Raw genomic sequence first — 12,927 nt, 5'->3', positions numbered from 1 at the left:
CCAGGCCTCCCTGTCCATCACCATCTCCCAGAGCTTGCTCAAACTCATGTCTGTTGAATCAGTGATGCCATCCAACCATCTCATCCTCTGTCATCCCCTTCTCCTCTTGCCTTCAATCTTTTCCAGCATCAGGTTCTTTTCCAATGAGGCGGTTCTTCTCATCGGGTGGCCAAAGTATCGGAGCCTCAGCTTCAGCATCAGTCCTTCCAATGAATATTCAGGACTGATTTCCTTTAGGATGGACTGGTTGGATCTCCTTGCAGTCCAAGGGACTCTCAACACCACAGTTCAAAACACAATGAGATTCTAATGTTTACCTCATCCAGAAACATCTTCACATACACACCCCAAAACATCGCTTTATCAGCGCACTTGCCCTGGTGTCCCAGTAAAGTTGACATATAAGACTAATAATCATCACAAACATTTTGCCTCCCCGTTCAAAAGCATCTATTGTTTTAAATATGAAGGTGATCGTTTTCACTTGAAAGTAAACTATTACCCATTTTCAGAATATCAGATGGGCTTCCCTGGTGGCACAGATGGTAAAGAATCTGAATGCAATGTGGGAGACCTAGGTTCCATCCCTTGGTTGGGAAGATTCCCTGGAGGAGGGCATGGCAACCCACTCCAGTATTCTTGCCTGGAGAATCCCCATGGACAGAGGAGCCTAGTGGGCTACAGTATATGGGGTCACAAAGAGTTGGACATGCCCGAGCAACTAAACACAGCATAGAATATCAGGTATATGGAGACTCTATACTTGAGTTTTGTTTTTCTTAAAGAATTATAAACATTAAAAATGTAGTATGAAGAAGGGAATAGCATACATTTTTATGCATAATGGATAATATTCACAAACTAGTTTGAATTATAGGACTCAAGTGATTTCTGTAACATTTATCCTAAACAAGGATGTATATAGGATATGAAAAGGTATTAGCTCTTTCAGATAATTTATAAATATCCATAATGGTGAAAAAATATCAAATCTGCTAGACATACCTTGTGAGGTACATCCCTGATTGTATCTTTTTTGTAGAGGCTGATAACATTTGATTCAATTCCACTTTGGGATTATCAGTCTGTTAAGAAATCATTAAATAACATTGAATATTGCAAGGCTTCAAAAATCAGTTGTGCTTATGTTCATGTGTTGAAACTACATACATGATTTTCAAGTCACATAATCAAGAAAGAACAAAGATCAGGGCAAATGGTCACATTAAATATATTGAAAAAGAAGTAAACACGTGAAAAAATAGAGACCGTAACATACATTGCAGCAACATGGATTAATTCGCAAAATATTTTTAAAGGGAAATTGTTACTGTTATACTAAGAAGACAATAATATCCTTTGTTGTTGTTCAATCGCTGAGTTGTGCCTGACTCTTTGTGACCCCATGGACTTCAGCATGTCAGGCCTCCCTATTTCTAGGTATCCTGAACTATGAAAAATGCTGTCATAAAACCCTTTGGATACAGTCTATTCTGAAAATATTAAATCAGCTTTGCTGAGTTTTCAAAAGCAAGACTTTTCCTTCAAGGGTGATTGAAAACAACTTTCTAACTTAAGATCTTAGAAACCATTAGTCCCAATAAACTTGATGATTTCTTCTGGGAGAGTTTAATCAGTTTGTTGTGACATGGTACCAGTATCTCAATTCCAAAAAACAATTGTGATTGATTACAGTTGTCCCATGAATTGGCCAGAAGAGAGCCTGAGAAAATCATTTCCAAGCCTGTCTTTCAAAGTGCAACTTCAGAAAATGATGGTCTTCTGGCTTTAAGCCATGTTTTTCTCCTGACCGTTCACAAAAATACCATTCATTACTCATATCTTTACTTCCTAAACAGAAAATATCAATGCCGATCACAATCTGTGATAGAGGTCACGGCAATTAACTAACTGTAATGACACGTGTTAAGGTTACGGTTTTTGCTCAAACCTCGAGCTAGTTAAGTATTGACATCTCCTGACCGGAACTCAGCATGAACACTTAGAAAGCCACTTTCAGGTCTATTAAAGTGCTGTGGCAATCCAGGATTTTTCCATGTCAATAAACAGTGCCCAAACTGAGATTTGGGCTAGCCACTTAGAAATGAGATAAGCTTACTTTAACTATAATGTGGCTCATAAAATTTTCCTTTGGTCTTCCACTATTATCATTTTTATTTATGACATCTTCCTGCTGCTTCCTGTATCATAACACATAAGAGTATATATTCTCAGAGACGTTTTTATACAACACAGCCTACTGGAAGGGGTATTTACTATTACCCAAAAGAAAAAAGTCACTTTATTACTTCTTAGGTGCAGTCGAATCAGCCATGACTTTTCTGCCTCTTACGTAGATGCTGTGGTATACTCAGTATTGTCTGACTCTGCTACTTACGGACTCTAGTCCACCAGGCTCCTTTGTCCATGGAATTTTCCAGAAAAGAATATTGAATTGAGTTGCCATTTCCTCCTTCAGGTGATCTTCCCAACCCTGGGATTGAACCTGCGTCTCCTGGCAGGTGGATTCTTTATCACTGAAACACCTGGAAAGTCAGATAGGCACCCCTTATTCTACATGTCCACAGGATTAAATAATTACATGGAATTATTTTGAATAGAGAGGCTCTAGAGATAACCTTGAAAGAGCTGCCTTGCTGAAGAAGTAGCTTTGGTTATACTTTCTATTACTGCATCATTTAACAAGTTAGATATGGTGTACATTGTTTTTGCCCCCAAAACAAATGTTCTCAGTGTAACCTTTTCACCTTATTTTCTATAAAGCTAAACAATGTGGCATAATTTACTTATTATGATCCACCAAATAGGAAATCACGAAACTTCAGAGAAAAAAAAAATCTCTATGTTAGAGTATTAATTGATTAACTTTGAAAACATAGCTTCTAAATTTTTGATCATATCAGCTTAACACTTAATGAAATAGGCCAGTGCATTAGTGGTTTAAGTGAGACTGCAATGCCCTTAAATGTCTTTTTTCTCTATTTGTCTTACCCAATGCTTCCTATTAAATGGTAACAAGAAACAGGGATCAAGACCATCCCCATGGAAAAGAAATGCAAAAAAGCGAAATGGCTGTCTGATGAGGCCTTACAGATAGCGGTGAAAAGAAGAGAAGTGAAAAGCAAAGGAGAAAAGGAAAGATATTCCCATTTGAATGCAGAGTTCCAAAGAACAGCAAGGAGAGATAAGAAAGCCTTCCTCAGAGATCAATGCAAAGAAATAGAGGAAAACAAAAGAATGGGAAAGACTAGAGATCTCTTCAAGAAAATTAGAGATACCAAGGAAACATTTCATGCAAAGATGGGCTTGATAAAGGACAGAAACAGAAGCAGAAGATATTAAGAAGAGGTGGCGAGAATACACAGAAGAACTGTACAAAAAAGATCTTCACAACCCAGATAATCACGATGCTGTGATCACTCACCTAGAGCCAGACATCCTGGAGTGTGAAGTCAAGTGGGCCTTAGGAAGCATCACTATGAACAAAGCTAGTGGAAGTGATGGAATTCCACTTGAGATATTTCAAATCCTGAAAGATGATGCTATGAAAGTGCTGCACTCAATATGCCAGCAATTTGGAAAACTCAGCAGTGGTCACAGGACTGGAAAAGGTCAGTTTTCATTCCAATCCCAAAGAAAGGCAATGAGAAAGCATGTTCAAACTACTGCACAATTGCACTCATCTCACACACTAGTAAAGTAATGCTCAAAATTCTCCAAGCCAGGCTTCAACAATACGTGCACCGTGAACTTCCAGATGTTCAAGCTGGTCTTAGAAAAGGCAGAGGAACCAGAGATCAAATTGCCAACATCTGTTGGATCATTGAAAAAGCAAGAGAATTCCAGAAAAAACATCCACTTCTGCTTTATTGACTACACCAAAGCCTTTGACTGTGTGAATCACAACAAACTGTGGAAAATTCTTCAAGAGATGGGAATACCAGACCACCTGACCTGCCTCTTGAGAAACCTGTATGCAGGTCAGGAAGCAACAGTTAGAACTGGACATGGAACAACAGACTGGTTCCAAATTGGGAAAGGAATACGTCAAGGCTGTATATTGTCACCCTGCTTATTTAACTTCTATGCAGAGTACATCATGAGAAACGCTGGGTTGGAAGAAGCATAAGCTGGAATCAAGATTGCCGGGAGAAATATCAATAACCTCAGATATGCAGATGACACCACCCTTATGGCAGAAAGTGAAGAAGAACTAAAGAGCCTCTTGATGAAAGTGAGAGAGGAGAGGGAAAAAGTTGGCTTAAAGCTCAACATTCAGAAAACTAAGATCATGGCATCTGGTCCCATCACTTCATGGGAAATAGATGGGGAAACAGTGAAAACAGTGGCTGACTTTATTTTTCGGGGCTCCAAAATCACTGCAGATGGTGATTGCAGCCATGAAATTAAAAGACACTTACTCCTTGGACGGAAAGTTATGACCAACCTAGATAGCATATTAAAAAGCAGAGACATTACTTTGCCAACAAAAGTCCGTCTAGTCAAGGCTATGGTTTTTCCAGTGGTCATGTATGGATGTGAGAGTTGGATGGTGAAGAAAGCTGAGTGCTGAAGAATTGATACTTTTGAACTATGGTGTTGGAGAAGACTCTTGAGAGTCCCTTGGGTTGCAAGGAGATCCAACCAGTCTATCCTAAAGGAGATCAGCCCTGGGTGTTCATTGGAAGGACTGATGTTGAAGCTGAAACTCCAATACTTTGGAAGCTTCATGGAAGTGTTGACTCATTGGGTTTGGGTAACCTCCGGGAGTTGGTGATGGACAGGGAGGCTTGGCGTGCTGCAGTCCACGGGGCCGCAAAGAGTTGGACACGACTGAGCAACTGAACTGAACTGATCCCAGGATTAAAGCAAAAATCTCAAACGCATATAAGCAATTAACATTTTATATTAGTTTATTAGAGTAGCTCCTTATCTTTAAGCTCCCTGGTTAGTCTGTAGAGGAATGGGAGGAAAGGTAAGATGTGGAATAAGAAAAAGGGTGAAGCCCAGATGGGCAGCCAACAGGGGTGAACCTGGTAAATCAGTGCAAGGGAGACCTGAGACCTGATGGCACGATGACAAAATAAAAAGGAAATAAAAGATGAGGCACATACACAAGCTCGTGAGCGTAGCTTTAGGAGACTCTTTTCCTTCAGAGCTCTGATGAGCCATAGTTTAGGGAATCACTGATTCTTGAGAGAAACTAACCAAGCAAAGAAAATGTGGTGATGATTTGATCATTTATGCTTTGCAGTATCTTTTTTTTCTTATTAAATCCCCTGAAGTTAATACATGAAGAAGATAGTATTACTTAAAGTATAATAATTAACCCATGACAGCTATTCCATTATGAAGTACATTTGACAATTAATGTCATGTATTAAATTAATTACAGACCATTTAAATAATACTGCTTTGAACTTAAAGCAAAATCATTTATTGTTATACTTCAGAGCACTTCAAAAGGTTTTCTGAATGCCTAGTTATAATTTTTTTATCCCTCTGGATTCTTTCAACAGCAAAACATATTAAAATCTTTAACTTGGCTGGCTGTCAATGATTATTTGTTTGTTTTCAATTATGAGAAATCGTTCACATGCCAAAACCAAGGATTGGACTCAGAGACATGAAGCACAGGGAAAGCGAGACTTTTAATGACAGTCTTGCAAGATCGGGTGTTTGTTGGGCAGGCACACTCAGGAGAGTTACAGCAAGCACTCTTATTACCTAGCATGCAGACCTCACCCCGGCTCCTCATTGGTTGAGTACTATGGGGCTACAGTCTTCTTGGACATTGTCTAAGCCCTAAGTCTGTTAGGGTATTCTTTCTTCTCCCTTTCCATCCTAAATCCACATTTATCAGCAAGGACTTTAGCTTAACCCTTCCCAAACATCCTGTTAGTTTAAGCACTCTCCAGGAGTAAGCTGCTAGGCAAGACCAGCTTGCTAGTAATTTTCCAAGACAAAACTATCTAGCTCTGATTGGAAAGCGGTTTGGTAATAATTTTCCACCCAAGGCCAGCTACTTTGTCCTGAAAATGGACCACTTCAAGTTCCATTTCTTACACAATGCATTTGATAAATATTAAAAGCATAACAAAATAATATTATATTAAAATTTAGATCATTTGGCAATAAATTTATGTCATAAAATAAAGAAAATCCTAACATATCTGTTCTCAATATACGTGTTGATTGTACCATCAATGCAAGCAACTTATGAAATGTCTCAAAACATAGATTTCCAAGAGAAATAGTGAAATAGTTTTTACTAGGATTTATTTGGGAAACAAACTTGGAATTTACTTCCAAATGAATTTATACCAGAAGGCAATGTTTATTTCAAAACTTTAACCATGTATAAAAGTCAAATGAATTATATCCAGTCCTTGTAAGGTCCAAAATTCTAAGAATTTATTGAGTGACAGCTTCAAGTTAAGCAGATTATGTTTTTTTATTTTAATTGAAATTTTTGTTTATCTGGGTTTGATTTGTTTGTTTTCAGTTGAACTACAAATTTAAATTCTAGGGCCTGAATTACTGTGTAGAGCTAGTTTCTACGTTTCTTTAGAATCAGTTCCTAAATTTATGACAAATCATTTAAGATATAAACTAATGTGTCTATAGCATGTCTCAGAATAGTTAATTACATTTAATTAAGTCAAATCAAAACACATTTAATTTGTCCAAGTATGAAAAGGCTGAGACTGTAAGTGGTTTTATGTCATTAAATTCAACGTGAAATTATACAGCTATAACTCACTAGTTTTTCAAATTTTCACTAGTATTATACACGTAAGTTGCTGGGATGCTTAGGGAAATGCATGACTAGATCATGTGTTAAAAACAAACTACACTACAACAAAGGAAATATGAACTTAAAGGGCAGCTGCTGTTTTATACTCAGATCATTTTGAATGATTCCTAAGTAGACACTATGACCTTTAAATTATCCTATTTTTGAAGAGCCGGCTTTGGTTAGAGTGGATGAAATAATCATAAAGTCACAAAATGAAAGCTTTCTCAAATACTTTGGACACTTGTCCATATAATTTTCTAGCTGGTGAAAGTATATTTTACCCTTGTTCCTTCCTCTTGTCTGAGACTCAGATATGATGGCTAGAGGTCTATAAGGATAAATCTAGGATAAAAATCATGGAACAAAAATGGAGGGAGCTCAGGTAGCTGGTAGCTAAGAATCTATTTTACCAGCCCCAAAATATTTTTCTTCATTTTTCTTTATTTATGAAAGAATAAATATCTATGTTGTTGAAGTCACAATATTTTTTTTTCTTTAGACAGTTAAACTAATTTTTTATGATTTAGGTATTTGTTTGGCCTTGATTTATGCTTGTTTTTCTGGTTGACAGTTCTACCAACACATTAGAAAATCTTGATTACAAGTATCATATGTTATTCATATTGATTGTGTTGGCACCTACATTTCCCAGCCCTTCCTTACTTTCAGCAATCAAACCAATAACTCTTTTCATTCCCATTGACTATCTGCTATACAATGGAAGAAAAATGGTATCAAAACCCAAAAATGGACCATGGGTGGGAATGGAGAAGTGTGTGAGTGAGGGGCTGGATGATGACCATTTTGAGGTGCAGCTATAACTCTGCAGAAACACACTGGTGAAGTTGCCAGTGTTAGGAAATATGCATCACCTCACAAGCAGAGCTCTAGCTTATAACTTTATTTCTTGGCGTCACTTAAAGTTTGCCTGCCAAACCAAGAATGACAATCTGACAGCAATGGAAGAGAAAGTTTCTAAATCCCCAGAGAATCAAATTGGTATCTGTGATACTAGTCCTATCTTACCAAATATATTTAGGTTAAATATTACCACATCCTTCTTATTCTAAAGTTTGGGCATTTATTATGCTTTTTGCAAGATGATAAAGGGAAAATAAACCCTCCTATTTCAGTGTTGGGAATAGGTGTGTGTATAAAATATATGTGCACATAATAAGGAAAGATATATGCCGTATGTTCAATTTATTAACCTAAACACTAGAACAGCATGAGCAATGATGTTTTATTTTCTTGTTTTGGGAGCAAATCTCTACCTCTGTATTTTGTAGGTTAAAATGTTGTCAAGAATATTCTGTTACAAAAAAAAAATGAAAAATCAATTTTATAAACATTAACCCCACTCCAGTACTCTTGCCTGGAAAATCCCATGGACAGAGGAGCCTGGTAGGCTACAGTCCATGGGGTCGCTAAGAGTCGGACACGACTGAGCGACTTCACTTTCACTTTTCCCTTTCAAGCACTGGAGAAGGAAATGGCAATCCACTCCAGTATTCTTGCCTGGAGAATCCCAGGGACGGCGGAGCCTGGTGGGCTGCCGTCTATGGGGTCGCACAGAGTCGGACACGACTGAAGCGACTTAGCAGCAGCAGCAGCAAACATAAAAGATGGATGGGGAATTTGTGTGGTTGGGAGCCAACTTTGGTTTTTCCTGAGAAATATAAAGTGTATTCATTTATTCTTTCTTATTCTATATATAGATTGTAAAAGTCATTCCAACACCATATCTTGAAAATGGCACTCAGACTGAGCAAAGCTCTTCCTTGAGATCTTTCATGATGTGTTGAGAGAATTCATATACAAGACACACAATCCATCTAATTTCAATCTAGTTTATGCAGCATAAATGTGCTGCCAATCAACAAGAACACCATTTTAATTGAGTTACTCATCTGCATGATCGTGCTGACAGGGCTGTTCATTGCACTTTGGTTTAGGAGTATGACTTCTTCATGATGGCACAGCAAGTCAGGCACAAACTACCCAGGGAAAGTCAGAAAAGATTTCAGCAGAGTATGGTATTTGACGTTGGGTTTGGTGAGAGAATAAGTGGATGAGAAGGACTGGTCAGCTAGAGAAGTTATTGAATATTTAAAGAGAGAGGAGCTAATAAAGGCAGTGCCATAGTGAAAAGAACATAGAAAGTGGATAATCTTTTTTTTTTTTTTTAATTTCACTCAAAATGAAAAGCAAAGTCAAATAAAGAAAATGGGACCATCCCTTTCCCTGAAATTGAAGTCAAAGGAAGAGAAGAGCTATGTATCAAGATGATTAGGCAATTGGATGGTAACACACTTATACATTACACACCCTTGTGTCTTATTTATCCTTTGAAAAAACAAGTGAAACAATCCATGAGGATGAAGACTATGTATATAACCTGATGTTAGTCTCTGAACTCCAGCACATTTGCTAACTATAATGGAAAGAGATGAACAAGACACAAATAGTTTTCTGAGGCGTATTGATGGCTCAGTTGAGATTAGAATTCAATGTACATTTGGGTAAAACTCAACTGCTCAGATGATTCTCCTATTAAACTGGAGGACCTCTCTGCTAATGAGGAGACATTGTATTGTAGAACTTACCTCAAGTTTAGCATTTTCAGAAACAGATACTATGGAAGTTGACATATTGAAGAAGTTGAAAGAAATAACTAGAAATTCAAGGAAATAACTAGAAATTCAAGTAAATAACTATGGTCAGAAGATCCAGATTTTTTTTTTTTTTTGGCTGTGCTGTGCAGCCTGTGGTATCTTAGCTTCCCAACCAGGGATCAAATCTCCGCTCCCCCCTCCCCCCCCGACTCCTCATGCAGTGGAAGCACAGGGTGTAAACCACTGGACTGACAGGAAAGTTTTCAGAAATAGTTATTCTTTTTTATTTTTTTAAAGTTCTGAGTGTAGAGGGTAAGGTCAGGTGTTATAATAATCAAGAAAAATGTGAGGACAAGTATTAAGAGATTTAAGGACTTGATAAGATAATACATCAGGACTGTTGGGAGTGAAAAATGAGGTAGATAGAAAGATAAGTTGTGGTCAGATGTTGGTGTTTAAGAATTCAAATCTGTAAATGTTCACGATGAAAACAGTATCCGGGGTAATTAAAGGAATCATAAAGATGACAAGAACTTAGAAGTATAACGAATTAATAGGCTGCATTTGATTGGATATATACATATTTAGATAGCTCAGTATTTATTCTGAATTTATATATATGAGGAATTATTTTAAGAGCTGGAGCAAAGCATTGAGAAAAGCAAAACGTAGAACTTAGTGAGGCGTTGCACGCAGTAATCAGTCAAAAAACAAGTAGACAACATACTACTGTTTATGTTAGTAAATATTTCAGAGGAAAGGCATAGTTGATGTATAAACCATGAGGATAATTTCTTCAATATCGAGGGAAAGCAATTCGGTAAAGATAATATTTAAGGGAGAGACATGAATGAAGTTAAAAAGATGAAATGTGAATATCAGAATCCAAAACTTTTATGATAGAGGTCATAGACTAGGGACAAGGATGCTTAGTGTGTTAGAACAGACTAGGGTCTGATGAGGCCAGAATATGGAGGCTGGTCCAGCAGCAAGGAATGGCAAACATTGTAACTTGTACTCAGCTCAGGATGCATCACTTGACCCCTAACCAGGCCACGGTAGTGTAAAGGAGGTACAATACCTCAAGGAGGCATGATAGTGCAAGCGGACACTACTGCTCCTGTCTGTCTTCCTTCTTCACTGATGCATGCCTGAAGTTCTAAGCTTTCAGTGGCCTATACAAATGGGGGAATCTACCAAGTGAGAAGAGCCCTTAATCTTGGCTTCACTGCTATTTATATAAGCTTAGAGTAAGTAGGTAAAGGGAGAATGGTGGGATGAGAGGGTGTAAGGATCAGCTTGAATCTAGCTCTAAAATTTGCCTTGTAGAATCCCAGTGTGGTATATTTATTTAATACAATTTTCTATTTTATTTCATGTTGGATCTTTGGGTCTAGTCACAAGTTCAGAGCAGCAGATGTAGCTGTTGAAAAGTGTCTCAAAATGAGTTTAGAAGGAAAGACTAGCTTAAAACTTGTAGAACATAGTAGGAGTTTTATGGTAAGTTTTAGGAGAAACAATTGGAGAATTGAAAACAGGGGACTAAGAGCAAAGTTTGTGATGTAAATAGATGGGGTAGGAAAGAGAAAGCAGGATGTAGAGGAACTGAGTAGGAGAGTATTACAAAATTCCATGTAAAAAACTATACTGACTTGGGTAGTTGTGGTGGAATAAATGAGATAGGAAAAGATTTTTTGGTAGAGTTTTTAAAATTGTTTTTAATAATAGAACAGAAAAATTGTGCTAATGACTGGGATGTAGAGTGTGCAAAATAAGAGTCAAAGGAAACTCAAGGATTTCCTGTGTTGTGCTCATGTTTATTAAATCAGTGAACACTGGAGACAAATAGATGTTTTTGTTGATGGTGGAGAGTATAAGGGTTTGTTTTGATCATCTTAAGACAGAGATATTTATTAGACTCTTAAAGTGAAGATATTAAGATATAGGAGTCTTGGATTCAGAGGAAACATCATACCTGAAGATGTAAATGTACTTGCTATTGTCATATAGGCAAGGTTGGTTGCATATATACAAGGGGAGTAAATGTAGGAAGAGAAAAGATCCACAGACTGAACAGAGGCACTTGTGAATAAAAGAAGAGAAGACCAAGAGATTGGAGACAACCACAGATCCAAACAAATGGAGTAGAAATGCTAAAGAGTGTGCTGGAGAGAAAGAAGATTGTGACGGAGGTAAAATCTTTAAATAGCTATGCTGGAAAAAATACCATTGCTGTTAATGCAGGCTCTAAGCTCTACGTGTGGCATAAAATGATTAAGTGTAGAGGAAAGCAACACTGTTGAAAGTAAGAAGAATACAAAACTAAGAGATCATGCTGTTGGATGGATCATCTATATGAATATTGAGAGAAATATAAGTGCATAGCAAGAATAGTAGCAAAAAAATACAATGGAGAGAAAATTAAAAAGCCAGATACTAAAGAGAGTGAGGGAAGTGATTAGAAATATGGTTTATTGCTGCAATGTGAAAGTTAGTGACTTGTAGGATATTAAGATTTTAGATAAGCGGAGTTGTTTTGTATTATTTTTGTCTTAATTGTTTAATTAGGATGGAGACACAATAGCATGGAAATAGTATTATGCACAGGTAGAAAACTCACCTTACTCTTATGACTTTGTGCCACCAGGCAGGAGAGAAAGAGGGGAAAAAATGTCAATTGATAGGTCTACTTGGGAATCACTATCTCCAGAACACTGACAAAGAAGGTCAGAAGATAGAGTGATGACAAAGAAGAAATTCTAGAGATTTTAAACTAAACCATGTGGGGATTATAATCTGCATGGCAAGGGGTAACATGGGAGCTTTGGATTTTTCATATTGATTTATATGCCAAACACTATGGCCTGATAGAATGAGTTCTACTGTTCTGTCAGGGGACGGAGATAATTGCAATTATATGAGGCAGGTATTCTGTATGTATGGACCAGGTGGGTGGTCTACTCAATAGTACAAAATTATTTAAGCTTCCTCTTCCCCAAATCCAACGTTAGGTGATTATCATGTTGGGGGATCATTAGTTTGTGCTGTGAAAGCAAAGCTCTTAGACCCCTCATATCATCTGCTGTGGACACTTTTGTGGCCAGGGGAAGACTCTACATAAAGAGGCGGAACTCCTTACATAGATGCAGAAGGTGCCCTTCCATTTTGCTGTGGGCAGTTCTGAGCTAGGCATGCACGAAGCTTTGGGGACCTTCCTTCAATGCTACCATGGGTTGTGGTGAGGAAAAAGGAAGAATGGTTTTAACAGGGGATGGGAAGATGATCACAAGGGGTAAGGCAGAGATAATTATAATTAAATTTATAAAAAATAAGTGATGGGGAATAAGTTAGTAACAACAAAAACTGATAGTAGGACAATGGTAATGTTATTAGATGTAATTAACCTCAAAAGGACAACATTTCTTTTTGCATGAAGATAAAAAAATGTGTATTTTTTAAGAGACAGTGGGTAGAGAAGTGAAAGCACCTTAT

Source organism: Giraffa tippelskirchi, chromosome 12 (assembly GCF_054371585.1).
Source record: "Giraffa tippelskirchi isolate mGirTip1 chromosome 12, T2T-mGirTip1v1.2.pri, whole genome shotgun sequence".
NCBI lineage: Eukaryota > Metazoa > Chordata > Mammalia > Artiodactyla > Giraffidae > Giraffa > Giraffa tippelskirchi.
The sequence above is the reverse complement of the archived record's forward strand: the minus strand, read 5'-3'. Positions refer to the sequence as shown.